At 40.8% G+C, this 14712-nt stretch overlaps 1 protein-coding gene across 5 annotated transcripts in view; it reads right to left on the bottom strand.

The window, feature by feature from the left end:
• Window positions 1-14712, bottom strand: part of shank1 (SH3 and multiple ankyrin repeat domains 1) — an 82513-nt gene that overhangs the window by 65965 nt on the left and 1836 nt on the right. The window lies entirely within an intron of this gene.

The raw sequence follows: 14712 nt of genomic DNA, 5'->3' as shown, positions 1-14712 counted from the left end.
AAATGTTTATGTGTGTGTCTGTGTGTGTGTGTGTCTGTGTGTGTCTGTGTGTGTGTGTGTGTGTGTGTGTGTGGGTGTGTGTCTGTGTGTGTGTGTGCTCGCAAAGATTCTCCCCCACAACACATGTGTAAACTTTGATCCTCCAGCACTAAGGCGTCCACACGGGAGCTGTGCGTCACAGAAGATGTCAATCTAAGATGCTAGGACCCAGGGGATCTCGAGAAAAGGAGAATGAAGCCACGTGTTCTACGCACGTTCTGATGTAACCATCCCTTGTGCCAATAAACTAGGGTGAGCACCAGTTAAGGAACCTGGTTTGAGTTTGAGAGGAAAGGATGGGGTGAATAACAACGTCACTGGGTGTTCTCATCATGGAAATTTCGCAGAATTAGGCCCAGGACAACTGTAAAAGACAACCAGCACATCTTGTGTCCCAGAATCCCCCTTCTGTGTAGCCTACACTCACCCATCTTGACATGCACAGTACACTCAGCATGGCAACAGGAACACAAACAGCCATGCCAGCAGCTCTGTGCAGTGATTTGAGCTAAATGCTAACAATGATAATGCTAACATGCTGAGACTGAGCAGGTACACTGTTAAACATGTTACCCATCTTAGTATAATAAGATAGCCTGATAACATTTGTTAACTGGAAGGGCACTCGGAGACCGCAGCATGCACTTTCATCTCGCAGTGTTAACCTTCCAACTTGAGGGGGTGTTCACATGAATTTATCCAGTTGCAAATCAGTTTTCAGATTATCAGAACCCCACATGACTCGAGCACAAGTACCATCTCACAGTGTGAACCAAAGTGAAGAATTTTGATCCATTAGAAAAATGTAATGAGTTCTTCCGTGGCCAATGCTAGAAACATCCACCCAAGTTTCATAAAAAGTTGGGCAAGTAGTTTTCTGTAACCCTGCTGACAAACAGACACACAAAACCTTCTTGGTGGATCAAAGTTCTGACCTGAAGATGTTAAGATATCACCAAATGTGTTACTTTAGGATTCAGATTTAGTTCAATTTACTAATTCATGTGTAATTTATTGTATAATACAGTTTTCTATATCTTGTACACTTATCTATCTCTGTACACTTATCTATCTCTGAACACTTATCTATCTTTGCTCTTATCTTTGCTGTTGCAAACTGCAATTTCCCCACTGTGGGACAAATAAAGGTTTTCTTATCTCATCTTATCTTATTCATCATCTGACAAATTTAAACGGTTGGTGGTGCTGCTAAAAGAAACAAAAGTTATTAGGATTTATCTCCTTGGCACAATCAATCCAGTAGTTTTGGAGACATCTCGAGCTCGACTAAAGTGATGGACAGAGGGACTTTAGCCTTCATAAAGACCATAATGTGTCATAAACGTGTGGCCTCCTACTTTCCAACATCCTACTCTGGGACTGTAAAGTTACTTTACCCATATTGCAATGTATGCAATGTAAACAAAAACAAAATGTAAATGGCCTGTTCTTATATAGAGCTTTTTTAGTCTTCAAACACTCCAACTGCAAACCACCCGCCACATTCATGCTTCCAAGAAATCAAAAATCCTTCACACCGACAATAAGCCCAAAGACATCTATCCAATTCTGCCTCTCTGATTTCTGAGCTTCAAAAGAGATGGTACTGTAGTACAGGAAGAGGATTAAAATACATGTTGCAGAATAGCAACAAAACAAATTCCCGGCGGGCTTCCCATATATAGACAACAGTGGATTATAGTGAAGATTTGAGTGGGTGTATGAAGCTACATAAAGACCCAAGAAAGAAAGATCTCTTGAATGAGCTCTTCCTGAGGGGTAAGACTGACCTCGCAGTTAATTTCCCTGTGGTTCCAAATGGTGTTTATCTCACGCTACCAAACTGTGCCTCACAACACTGTGACTACTAGAGTATATTATCAAATGTTACATGTTTTCCTGCGGAGCCCCCCTGGTGTCAGCTGCGAAAAAAAACTAAACTGTGCGCAAATAATACAAATCCGTTCCCTCGGTTTTATAAACTGTACGCAAGGATTCATAATCTGTTGTTAAATCACAAATGGCTCATCTTTCCTAACATACTAAGGTTAACAATGAGCCACAAACAAATTTTCATTAAAACGAGCCATCCTCCAACCTGGAGAAATAAGATTGGTCTCTAGTAGCAGCCGGCGTTACTTAGGGGCCGTCTGTAAATGATTAAATAAGGTAGTGTCTCCAAACTTATTTTTTAAAAGTAAGTAGGAGACACGTTCTAATAGAGGTAAGTTTGGATATACTACCCTATTTGATTTTTAAATTTTAAAATGTATTTTTTTTTTTTAATTAATAGATGTTTTTGAGTTGGTGTTGTAGTTTGTAGACGGTCCCTAAGCACCGCCGACTGCTACTAGAGACCAATCTTATATCTCCAGGTTGGAGGACGGCTCGTTTTGATGAAAATGAGTTTTTAGCTCATTGTTAACCTTACTGCATTAGGAAAGATGAGCCATTTGTAATTTAATGTAATTTTGCTCTAGAGTAATTGATCCCAGAAGTTTGAATCTGTGAATATCTTTCATGCTTTGCTCACGTTTATAAAACTGAGAGCATGGATTTGTATTCTGTGTGCATGGTTTAGTTTTTTTTCCTTTCAGCTGACCCCAGGGCGTTTCTTTATATTCCAGAGTATCAGGGCTCAGTTTTAATAACTGTTAGCTGGAAGCAGCATGAGTCAAATGTGAAAAATTATTATCAGCACTAATGTTTTCGAAAGATTCATCTTTCTTACCTGACTTAAAGCTTTCTATTCTCTCCCCCTTTTGTGGACTAAATAGCTCACCTATCATAAAAATTTGTATACAAATGTTACTACAAGGTTGCTGATGTCCCTTGAGCCAGAAGAGAGCTCATTTGCTTTGCTATTGATCAAACAAAGGTTGAGTTCTTTACAAGGAGCTGTCAAATGAGAGAAAGAGAGAGAGCAACAAGCCACAAATCTTATTTTGGAGAGCTTTGGCAGTAATAGTGTAGCATACTGTAAAGATTATTTAGGTTTTGTGTCTGACTCCTTGCTCGGTCAGTCTGCCGTTTCATCTTTCTCTGTTCCTCTGACAACACTTTTCTAGCTTTGGCTCAGCCATGATGACAATAGTGTGAAAAGCTCCATCGCTACCTTGTTAGCGGTTCCTGAATGGTCGTCTGTGGGCAATGTAGTGACGCAATTCGTTACATCGTTAGACCTGATATCATGCGATACTTCCTGACAATGAGTCCAGCAACTCGCCGGCCAAAAGTTGCAAAGTGGGTTTAGACACACAGGCACCACAGGGGAGCAAGACGACCACCAATCAACTCGGGAAAAAAAAAGTCTTATAACCATTCCTATGACTTCAAAGCTGTTCAGTTAAGATCAATTAACCTAAAAAAAAAAACTCCATCATTCTCCTTTAAGAGCTAAAATGGCACTGAATGCACTGAACATAGAAATCCTCAGTTATTCCAAAAGTGTCGAATCTACACTGCATTTCCCAGTGATCATTTGCTTTATAGACAATGGGTCAAATCCCTATCATGCTGTGTCAGTTTGTGCAAAAAGCATGTGCTGTATGTAAAGGAACGTTTTGCAAGTTGTATAATTGTAAAACATCTAGCCATCTATGCCAAAAAAATTTGATTCATTCATTCTCCTTTTAGATGATAATTCATTTAACTGACTAATCGTCTCGCAATATTTCTCTGCATACATGTAAAGAAGCCAGTGTTTGTTAAAGCTTCTCTATTCTCCACAGAAGAGACAAAGACAGTCAATCAGCTTGGGAGTCAGAGAGCCGAGATCCCATTCAAATAGCCTGCTAATTAATCAACTTTATTAGTCATCTCCACTAGAGCTCACTGGGATGCATATAATCTGTACTTGTTTTCTCTAAACATATGCTGCTTTTTATGCTGAGTATAATATTATAATTCACACAGATTCGTCTATCGCCTTCAAAGCTCTTTCCTCCATGACAGTCATCACCTCCTTCCTCTCTGATTTTACAGAACTCCTCACAATAGCCTCATCTCTCTCTCCACGTCTGCTTCTACTCTGTGACATCCACATGGATTCATCCACCTGCAAGCTCTCATCCGAATTCACTATTTTAAAGGACAACTCCACTCTCACCCAACATGTCACATTCCACACCAATGAAAAAGGACACATCCTCGACCTAGTCTGCTCCAGAAACCAAAGGGTAATTGACCTCCATTCATTCTTTTCCCCTCTCTGAACACAAGCTGATACAGTTCACCATCCCTTTTCAACCCCACGCCACCGCCTCCTCAGAAAAATCACCTTCATCACATCAACCTTAAATCAATCAATCCACACCATCTCTCTGACCTGCTCTCCATCACTCTCCACCTGTACCCAACCCTTACCTCACCAGATGATCACACAAACCACCTACACTCAATCTTTTCTACCTCCCTCAACAATCTGGCCCTCCTCAAAACAAAAATGGTCCCTTTTAACACTTCTTCACCCTGGTACACACCTTCATTCTGGAAAATGAAACAAACTGGTCACCAACTTCAACAACTTACAAAGAAATCACCTCTCACAGTCCACCATGTAGCCTATAAACTCCACCTCACTGCCCACAAATACACCCTCATTGCTGCCAAATCTGCCTACCTCTCCACCATCCTCACCGATCCCTGCCAAAACCCCAGGACCCTGTTCTCCCCAGTGAACAACCTCCTCCCTGTCCCATGCCCCTACCTCACTAACCTCTTCAACTCCTTACTGTCCCTTGAAACTGTCCTCTTTGCCTTCAAAACTGCTGCTGTCACCCCCATCCTTAAAAAACCTTTTCTAGATCCCTCCTCTCTCAACAACTACTGCCCAATATTCAACCTCCCCTTTCTGTCTAAAACCCTAGAACGTATAGTTGCCTTACAACTCCAAACCCATCTTCATGCCAACAACAAATTCGAACCCCTCTAATCTGGTTTTCTCCCCCTCCACAGCACTGAAACCGTTCTCCGCAAAGTCCTCAACGACCACCTCACCTCTGCTGACACCTGTTCCCTCAACATACTTATCTTCCTCAAATTGCGAGTGCAGCCTTTGATACCATGAGCCATACCATCCTGCTCACCAGACTCAAAGACCTCCGTGTCAAAGGTACGGCACTCAGCTGGCTCCACTCATACCTCTCCATCAGATCCCACTTCATATCTCTCCAGTCACTCAAGGTGTTCCCCAAGGCTCCATACTTGGCCCCTTCCATTTCATCATCTCTGTTGCGGCTGTAAGCAGTCCAAAAGAGTGCTGCCGCGAGGGACTAAACACTGAAAGATGCACACATGTGACGCGCTCATGATCGTATTGCAATGATTTTATTTTTCTTCTTCTTCCATATGTACAATACACTTAGCACTGTTGTTACCTTATGTAATTGTTAACTGGTGAGTAGAAATAATTGCGTAATACTGTGTGCTGCGTTGTGCGCGGTGCGGCCAACAAAGTGTTCGCTCCCAGCTTCACCCCCTCTCCGTCAAAGCCCAAAGAACCCAGGTGCACAGGTGAGGCAACAAATATATCACTTCCGCTCAAACCGTCATGAAAACGCCCACCACCGACAATATTAGCGCATAATACAATAATCAATTAATGAGACCATTAACAACATATTGTAGCTCCTACAATCTCCATCTTTCCCCTCCATCTGTCAGATACTCCGTCACTACAACCTGGACCTCCACTTTTACGGCGTTGACACCCAGATCTACCTCAGCACCAAATCCCCCCACAGTCCTTCACTCTACCACATCAACTCCAGTCTATCAGCTATTAAAACATGGATGCAATATAACTTTCTCAAACTCAACAGTGATGAAACAGAATTCCTCCTCACAGCCTTCAAATCCACACTCAGCTAAATCAATAACCCCAATCATTAAAAACCTCCTTCTTTCACCTCCGCAACATTGCCAAAATCACCTGCTCCAAAGCCTGGCACCACATCACTCCAGTCCTAAATCAACTCCACTGGCTTCCCATCTCCCACCGGATTACCTTCAAAATCCTGGTCCTCACCTACAAAGCCCTCCACCATCTGGCACCCTCATACCTCATTGACCACCTCTCCCCCTACCAGCCCTCACAGTCCCAGATCCACCTCAGCCGGTCTTCTCTGCACCCACAAGTCCAACCTCCGCAGTTTTGGGGACAGAACCTTCTCCAGGGCAGCTCCCAGGCTCTGGAGCTCCCTCCCCCTAGACATCTGCACCTCTGAGTCCCTCACAATCTTCCAGTCCCGCCTCAAGACCCATCTTTTCCCCTCGGCCTATATCTGTAGCACCATGCCCCCCCTCTCTTTTCATCTGTGCCTGAATCTTCTTCTGTTTTTTGTTGTTGTTGTTTTTGTTTCTTTTGCTATATTTTGTCTTGTTCTGTTTAGTTTTGTCTGGTTTTGTTCTGTTTTGCATTGTTTATGTTTTCCACCTCCTCTGTAAAGCAACTTTGAGTCTGTGAAAAGCGCTATGTAAATTCCATTTATTATTATTGTTATTATTATTATTATTGTTATTATTATTATTATTATTATTATTATTATTATTATTATTATTATTATTATTATTATTATTATTATTATTATTATTATCTTGCTTGGGTGAAGAGCAAGTGGCTCAGAGTGGCCAGACCCACTTGCTGCTATCTAGGGCCGCGCTGAGGGGCAAGTTGGGGCTATTAGTTGGCAGTGCATGGGGAGCTGATGAATAAATAAGCCACAATGGGAGTAGCTGTAGGGGATGAGACTGCCTGAACATATGAGGGGCTGTGAAATATTAAAGTTGGATGCTGTTTCACGGCTGCAGGCACCAAATAGGAGCCTGACCCTGTAGTCGTCCCTTTTTGTTTTCTACAGGCCAACAGGAAGCAAATCACCCATCCAACTACACGTGTCTCACTGGTTCACATTTACAAAGCCTGCTGGATTTCTGTTTGTTTGAAGTCCTGTCAGAAAGCACCAACTGTCAGCAGAGTCAGCGGAGCAATTCAAGTTTTTGATCTCGATCAACTGGGAGTTGACCAAAGCTAGGATTGTGATGAGCATGCAACTCTGACAACAGATCTGATTGGTATTATGTGAGCACCTTGAACCAGGAGACATGATGACAGCTGTGATGTATACTCACTCATACACTGTAATAAGGTAAAAAGAGCAGAGGACCAAACACTAAACAAAGCTGTCGTGGTTTGAGAAAGTATTGTTTGACCAAGGTAAGAGAGGTTTTTTTAGCTCCCTGTGGTTCAGCAGCGGCTGAATCAGCACTTCTTCCAGGAGGGGCTGTGGTTTCACATTTCAAGGCTTTTGAATGGAAAATCTATTTCTTGAGCCAGATACAGCACCCCAAACAGACACATCACTTAAACACTTCTATACTAAGCTATTTCTTAGGATGGCAATTCTTCATTAACAAATGCCAGTTTATCAACAGTAAGTTAACAATAAAAAAAATCTATACATGGCACAACATAACTCCACATTTTTATTCTTTTGACATGACATGGTGGAAAGTAACTAAGTATATTTACTTAAATACTGAACTTAATTAAAACATTAAATTAATCATGTTTTACTTGAGTATTTTTATTTTATGCTACTTCATAATTTATACTACATTTATGTGGCAGCTGTAGTTAATGGTTACAATTTTGGAATGGTATGCGATTTTCGTAAATTCAGTATTATTACTCCAGTGACTGATTTTAAGGACATAATTATGTACAGAAATGTTTTATGCCCAACAGTATATCAATGTCTGTAGAGTAGGGAAAATTGTATCCACCTCAATCAACTACAAAAGTAAGAGGACACTTACACATATATATGTATATATATATATATATATATATATATATATATATATATATATATATATATATATATATATATATATATACATACTGTACATACTACAAACACCATCAAAGAGGCCATTTTCTGCAACAACAAAAAACTTTTACCCTTGATACTTTAAGTACATTTGGCTGATAATCGCAGCCTACTATAAATTAAGAAAAAGAACTTAGTTTTGCAGAAAAGGCCCATGTTGTTGGACAGTACAATCTTTATTTCCTGCTCTCTTGTGCAAAAACAGGTTCACCGCCTTGTCCTTAATTTCAATAATCCATTGGGACTCGGACACTTTTGATGTGCGAGTTTCATCTGTGTTTCTTATTATCTGCCCTAAAAGTGACAGATAAGTAACAAAAGAAGCAGATGAGCCGAACGACTGTGAGCCACAGATTCAATCAGACTTCACAAACTCCAACCACAGAGGGGAAAGCCATCACATGTTCACTGTTTTAATCCAAGCTATGTAGGCCAATCAATGTCTCATTTTGCTACTATCCATGCATTCCTCCCTCCATTTCCAGCTTTTGTCTACTTGTTCTTCTCTCTCTTTCTCTCTCTCTCTCTCTCTCTCTCTCTCTCTCCCTCTCTCTCTCTCTTTCTGTCTCTCTCTTTCTATCTTAATCTTAACAACCTCATATCTTTCTGTTCTCCTCCTCTGATCTTTGCAGAGATCAGAGTAGGCCGTGGGATGTGTTGTGTGTACAGTGTGCAAATGTATGCATGCTGTAAGTCTGAGTGTGCTATCGTGAATGTGCATGGGTGTGTGTCTGTGCACCATCAAGCCTCCGGTTCCCAACCTACCTCTCTACTGACTGAGCCACTGCCACCCAATACATCATCAGCATTCACGCAGCCACGGCCTATTCCACTGTTACTATAAATACTGCCAGCTGTGCTTCCATTATTAATGCAGCAAGACTCCCAACCCTTCTCTGGCCCGAACATCGTTGATTCATCATCTCCCATAAACTTTAACACACCCACTGCTGCCTACTGCTGGATCAAGGGGCCACACATAAGCAGGCAGATAACCACAGCAACACACACGTCTGTCCGTGACAAGTTCGTTGTTGGAGGAGGAGGCAGGCAGAGAGGAAGAACCAGCATGAAAACCAAAAATAACACGTTGCATCTTGATGACAGATCAGTTACTGCTTAAAAAAGACTTTAGTTCAATATGGAATCGGAGGGCTGTAGCTCAGTGGAGGTAGCTTGGCCTATTTTCCTGCTGTTGCTCCATCTGCATTTTAGAAACAAATTGAGATACAATACTGGTATGTAATGAGGTTGCAGGGGAGAGGAAAATATAAACACTCTTTGTAATGCCAAAGCAAACAATAACATTAGAAATGTAGAGTCAACAGCTAAACCACAGACCAGAATGCATTTTCCAATAGCTGAAGTTTGTTTCTGAGAGGACTTACTCAGTTACAAAAACAAAGAGATGTACCTGACACCTTTCAATCGTGAAGTAGCAAACCTGACACCAATTTAGGATTGCACAAAGCGCCGAGTCACACGCAGTGATAACAACGTCAGCAGAAATATCAAGATCCCCACAAAGATCCCGAAAGGAACTGGCAAGCTTTTCGACATTCATTTCAACATATGGATGAGTTGAACTACTGAAGGATAACTGAAACATCACGCAACTAAAAGATCTAAAATTATAATACTTCTTAAATGATATGAAGCAGGACAGATTGATTTACGAGAATCTTCATAAATATCTGTTTGAAAGTGAAGTACAAGTCAGAAATTGGTTTTGATATGGCACAATGCCTCCTACAGCTTACACAGATCTTACACGTTTCCCAGTTTGGTTGAACTGTTCCCCTCACAGATAAAAGAAGGTGAAACACTGGCTTTGGTTGGATACAGTGACGGACTGGCCATGTGGAATCTGGGCTAATGCCAGATGGGCCGCCCCCCCTTTGGGCCACCACTGATAATTTGATTAATTTTGATAAGTGATTTCATGCGTGCAGCCACAAATATTCAAGATTGTACTGTGTAAAAGTGAAGATACACTTGGAGGGAAGAGTTATTCATTTCAAAGCTAGGTTATGGACAAAAATAGGACCGTTTTATGATCCCAGTTCGTTGCTGCTCACTATAGGATATCAACGCTCATGGGAATAACGGTGAGAACACTCCTGGATCTCCAGCAAAAAACATGGAAGTGTGCATATGTTTGAACTCACTTGATGTAAAAAAAAAAGTGTTAAAATGTAGTTTTTGTTGGAGACTTTGTTGGTGAAACATTGGAATCAACTTTACACAGCACCAAAAATCCACCAACCATGGCATTCATAAATCATAGAAGTGAAGTAAAAAATAAAGATATAATGACTAATGCTTTTAGAAGCTAACAGTACGAATTGCCAATCCTTAAATTTCAAAGTCGTATTTACTACGTAAAAGCTGATATTAACTTTGCGAAGCATGCAGCTCATATCTACTGTCTCTCCACAGGACCTGAAAGCAGCATTAGATCCAGTGATTGATGCTTGTGCTGCTGCCTTCAAATGTGCACACACATACACAAAACACACTCTTACACAAACAGACTGATCATCATCCTGGGCCAGCACTGCTCTGCTGCCACTATGCATCTGCTGCTGCTAAAAATAGCAATCCCACTTTGATGATGCAGCGGTGGCTGTAGGGAGACCTTACAAACTCCACTCTGTCCCAATGGCGCAATTAGCACTAATAAACTGAGAGTATATTCATGATGTATGGAGGAGTCTGTCCAAAGTCCTCTAAATCCCCCCCTACCACTCCAATTCCCCATCATCCTCGCCTCTAATTACCAAGAATAGAGTCTTTGCACCAGGACAGAGGTGATTTGATGATTTGTTTGTGAAGAAACAATGTAGGAGAAAGTGAGAGAGCAATAGCATTAGAAATACACTATAGAGATACCGTGTGTGTGTGTGTGTGTGTGTGTGTGTGTGTGTGTGTGTGTGTGTGTGTGTGTGTGTGTGTGTGTGAGTGTGTGTGTGTGTGTGTGATGCAAACAAAAAAAATGATCTCCATACACACAAGCGCGAGTAGTTTGTCTAGTATTACTCTGTGGTTGAAAATCAGGGATGTATAAGATGTATATTAGACCAGGGATTTATGTGCTCGAAAGGTAGGCAAGCTTACCCAACCAATAAGACTGACTGATGGCCGTTAACATTTCTATAGATCGGTTCATATCTGTGTTCTCATGTTAACACTGAAAAAACACTGCATCCACCATTACAACTTATACCCTCATGCTTTTATGAGTAAGTAAGTTGCAGTGATTCCCTTTATCATTACCATTCAGAGTAATTTGGAAAATGTTTTGAGTAAAATGTCTGTTCAGCTACCCTATAACTATTAATTATCGTGACACAACGTAGCACTAAAACACTGCTCGTTTGTCGCTCAGGACCGTGGCGTTTAAAACGGTTTGTTCTGTTAGTTAGCACCAAAGTTGTGTTGATATGTAAAACATTTTAGGCTGACACTGACAAAAATACTGAGAGTAATGCTATCTAAAAACTACGTATCAGCTAATATTCTAATTACCCATGCTAGTGACGTAGCTCTATGGAAAGCAATTTCTTTTTGTTTTGTCCGTCTACTACTTTAATCAAGACTGAAAAATTATTGGGAGGATTGTTATGAAACTTTGTACAGATATTCAAGATTCCTGAACAATTTATCCTAATGACGCGGGGATCCCCTGACTTTTCCTTCCTTCGTTGTTCAGAGTGAGATAACTACACAACTGTAAGATGGATTTACATGACCTTTGGGACAGGCATTCCCCTCAGCATGAATTCTAATAACTTTGGGGATCCCTTGATTTTTAGCCATCGCAAAGGATTACATTTTCTATTATGACCAAAATTCTTGCAACTAACAGCATCCCCATCCGCCTTCACAGTACATTGTATTTAGTGCTGATTATCCATTTTTAGCATGCTAACAGGTGAAACTACAATAGTGATCATAGTAAACATTATACCTGCTTAGCATCAGAATGTTAGCATTGTCACTATGAGCATGTTAGCATACTGACAGTACACCAATAAACTTTATCATATCAACTTTATCATTTATCAAAGATAACAGTGACAGTAAATATTTCAGTAAACTACACTCAGTAATAACCTTATGAACTAGAAGGGCACTCAGAGAGCACAGACCTCCACCAAGGCCATGCTCTGTCTCGCAGAGTTAAAAACCAAACTGGTTAAAAAAAAGGCTTTAATAAAAGAGTATATCTGCCGCGACGGAGCATTACAGTCCCATCAAGGAGGGGAAAATCAAGGAGGAAGATTTTTCATTTATTGCAAGAATAAAGTCAAAATGTTAAGAATTAAGTCAAAATGGCCAGAATAAAATCAACATGGCAAGAATAAAGTTAAACTACAATTTCGAGAATAATATTGAAATGTTGAGGTTACAGTTGAAATGAAGGGAAAGAATTCCACTCCTTTATCACTTTATCACATTAGAGCGACTGTCCGCCATGCCAGCTGCCATGTAGGCATCATCATGTGGGTTACATCCTTGCCTGAGCTCCACTCCTTGAGGATCAAACTATTTGATTAATTGTCTCATTGTGTCTTGGTATTCAACATATCATCTCTGTACTGCGCGTAGGTCTTACCATCGACACCTTTGCGTCTGTCCATTACAAGCTATTTCAGATTGCAGGAATGCGGCTACCTCTTCCAAGTTTGTGTGGTTTTGCAATTTTCGACACAATCTCTTCAAAGTCCTAATACTTATCACAATACTGTGTTTATGAGCTAAAAGAGCAAGTATTTCCTTGTTATTGAAACCGTTTCTGCATAAGTATAATTTCACAAGTTCATGTAGGTCTTCACAAGGCATTTTGTAGAAGCCAGTAGTTAGGTATTTTTTCAAAAGTCTGAATGGATTCTTTTGTATATCAATTTTTTCTCAACATTTAATTCTCAAAAAAATATTTCCACTTTATTCTCGACATTTCAACTTGATTCTCGTAATGCAATGCCAACCCTCTAAGATAATCCAAAAACAAAAATTAACTCAAAGTGAATTTATTAAGTATCTGTAAAACTCAGATTACAATGGCTGATTTTGTACACAGCAATTTAAACACTCTGAAGCTTACTCCTAAACGTCACGTCCCTTTAAATCAAAGGAGATGTGTTCCATGGCGTACAGGCACCAATTTTCTGCATTATGCCAGGTAGAGAAAAAAGGTACTGTAATGATGGCGCCTCTGTCTCCCGAACACCCCAACAGCCTATTACGTTACACCAGCAAGAACCTTCACTATGGAATGATTAAAGTCGCAGACGGTGTAATGATTAATAAGTAGAGACAGAGAGACTCACTTAGAGATAGGTGGAGAGAGATAAACGACAGAGGAAAAGGAACAAGGAGAAACAAAAGAGAGGACAATGCTGAAGTAGGACAGAGCGCAGGGGAGGCCTGTCTGTCCCAGATCAGTCGTCTACCGCCGGCTAGAAAGGGAGAAGGAATGAGTGAGAAAAAAGAGAGAAAGGTGTGAGTGTAAACGAGATGGCTAAATCTGGAGTTATGAACTACATCCCTACTCTGATCAATGTAGCAACTACTGGAAAAAATACCTAGAGGGAGACTGGAAACTATGCAGGTGCATGACTGAACAGGGATAGTCAGGCCAAAAGACATTTACCTCCTTTCCATCCCTCCCCTGTGAAAGAGAATTCTGATGACATGACTTGAATAATTTCCGGTTGATCAACATGTATCTTTGTCAAGGCCTGTCTTTTCACTGCCGTACAGGTAGGCTCTGCCTTAGTGCTGAAACATTTTGAGAATGGGAATGTCAACTGGTGGAAATGTGTGCAGTGTCCTAAAGTGTGGCAGTTCATAACAAATATTAAACTCCGAAATATAGTATTTATATAATAATAATATATAGTATTTCCCTGCTGACGTGGGCTGAATGTTAATTCATCTGCTCGGGTGGAAAATCCTGTCTGTTTGCTGGACCTTGACTCTCTTTGTGCCAAACAACATCTGAAGTAAAACAAACCAGGCCTGTTGAACCAGATCAACTGGGCCAAACCTCTGAACTCCTCTGTTTCTCCCATCATTCCAAGGCAGCTAACATATGATCTGACTAGCCCCGGGACTAGCTCTACTGAACTTCTCAGTGTCATACTTGCTTGACAGTGGAGGAATTGCTTTATCAAACTAAGTCATTCATGGACAGGTTGCCTATTGATGAGGCAAGCAGCCTTATAAGCTCTAATGTTGTAGCTGTAGATTAGTGCTGGACTCCACAAATGGTGCGAGCAAGGGACTTCTAACAGGGGTCAGTCTGTAGCTAAGAACGAGGTGACGACAACTAGGCCCATATATGAAGAAACACAACAACAATTGTTTTAACTCTTTAGAAGTAAGTGCAACATTTAGACATTTAGACAAGAGGCAAATTAGTCCCATTTCTGTGGTCAGTAGCATATTTAGCAAAACAGTAAGTGAAAAATAAATGAATAGAAAAGCCACCTGTTATAGTGATTAGGTGAACCTGCATTCCAGCCCCGATCACAGACCTCACTTTAGAAACTGTAGAATGGTCAAACAAATGTGAAACTGAGGCACTGCTTTAATCCAACATGTGCACTGTGATGTGTTTAGCAGATTTTTTTTCATGTATGAGAACTGAAACTGATCTACTGAAACTGGTCCACAGAGCTGTTGGCAACAAGTTAGCATGTAGCAACTGCTCCAACAGTATGCGATCAGTGTGTTTAATCTGAGAGCACCACTTAAAGCTCAGTCATGTCTCTGT

Source organism: Etheostoma cragini, chromosome 15 (genome assembly GCF_013103735.1).
Source record: "Etheostoma cragini isolate CJK2018 chromosome 15, CSU_Ecrag_1.0, whole genome shotgun sequence".
Classification (NCBI taxonomy): Eukaryota; Metazoa; Chordata; class Actinopteri; order Perciformes; family Percidae; genus Etheostoma; species Etheostoma cragini.
Note: the sequence above shows the minus strand (reverse complement) of the source record. Positions and strands in the feature narration are given on the sequence as shown.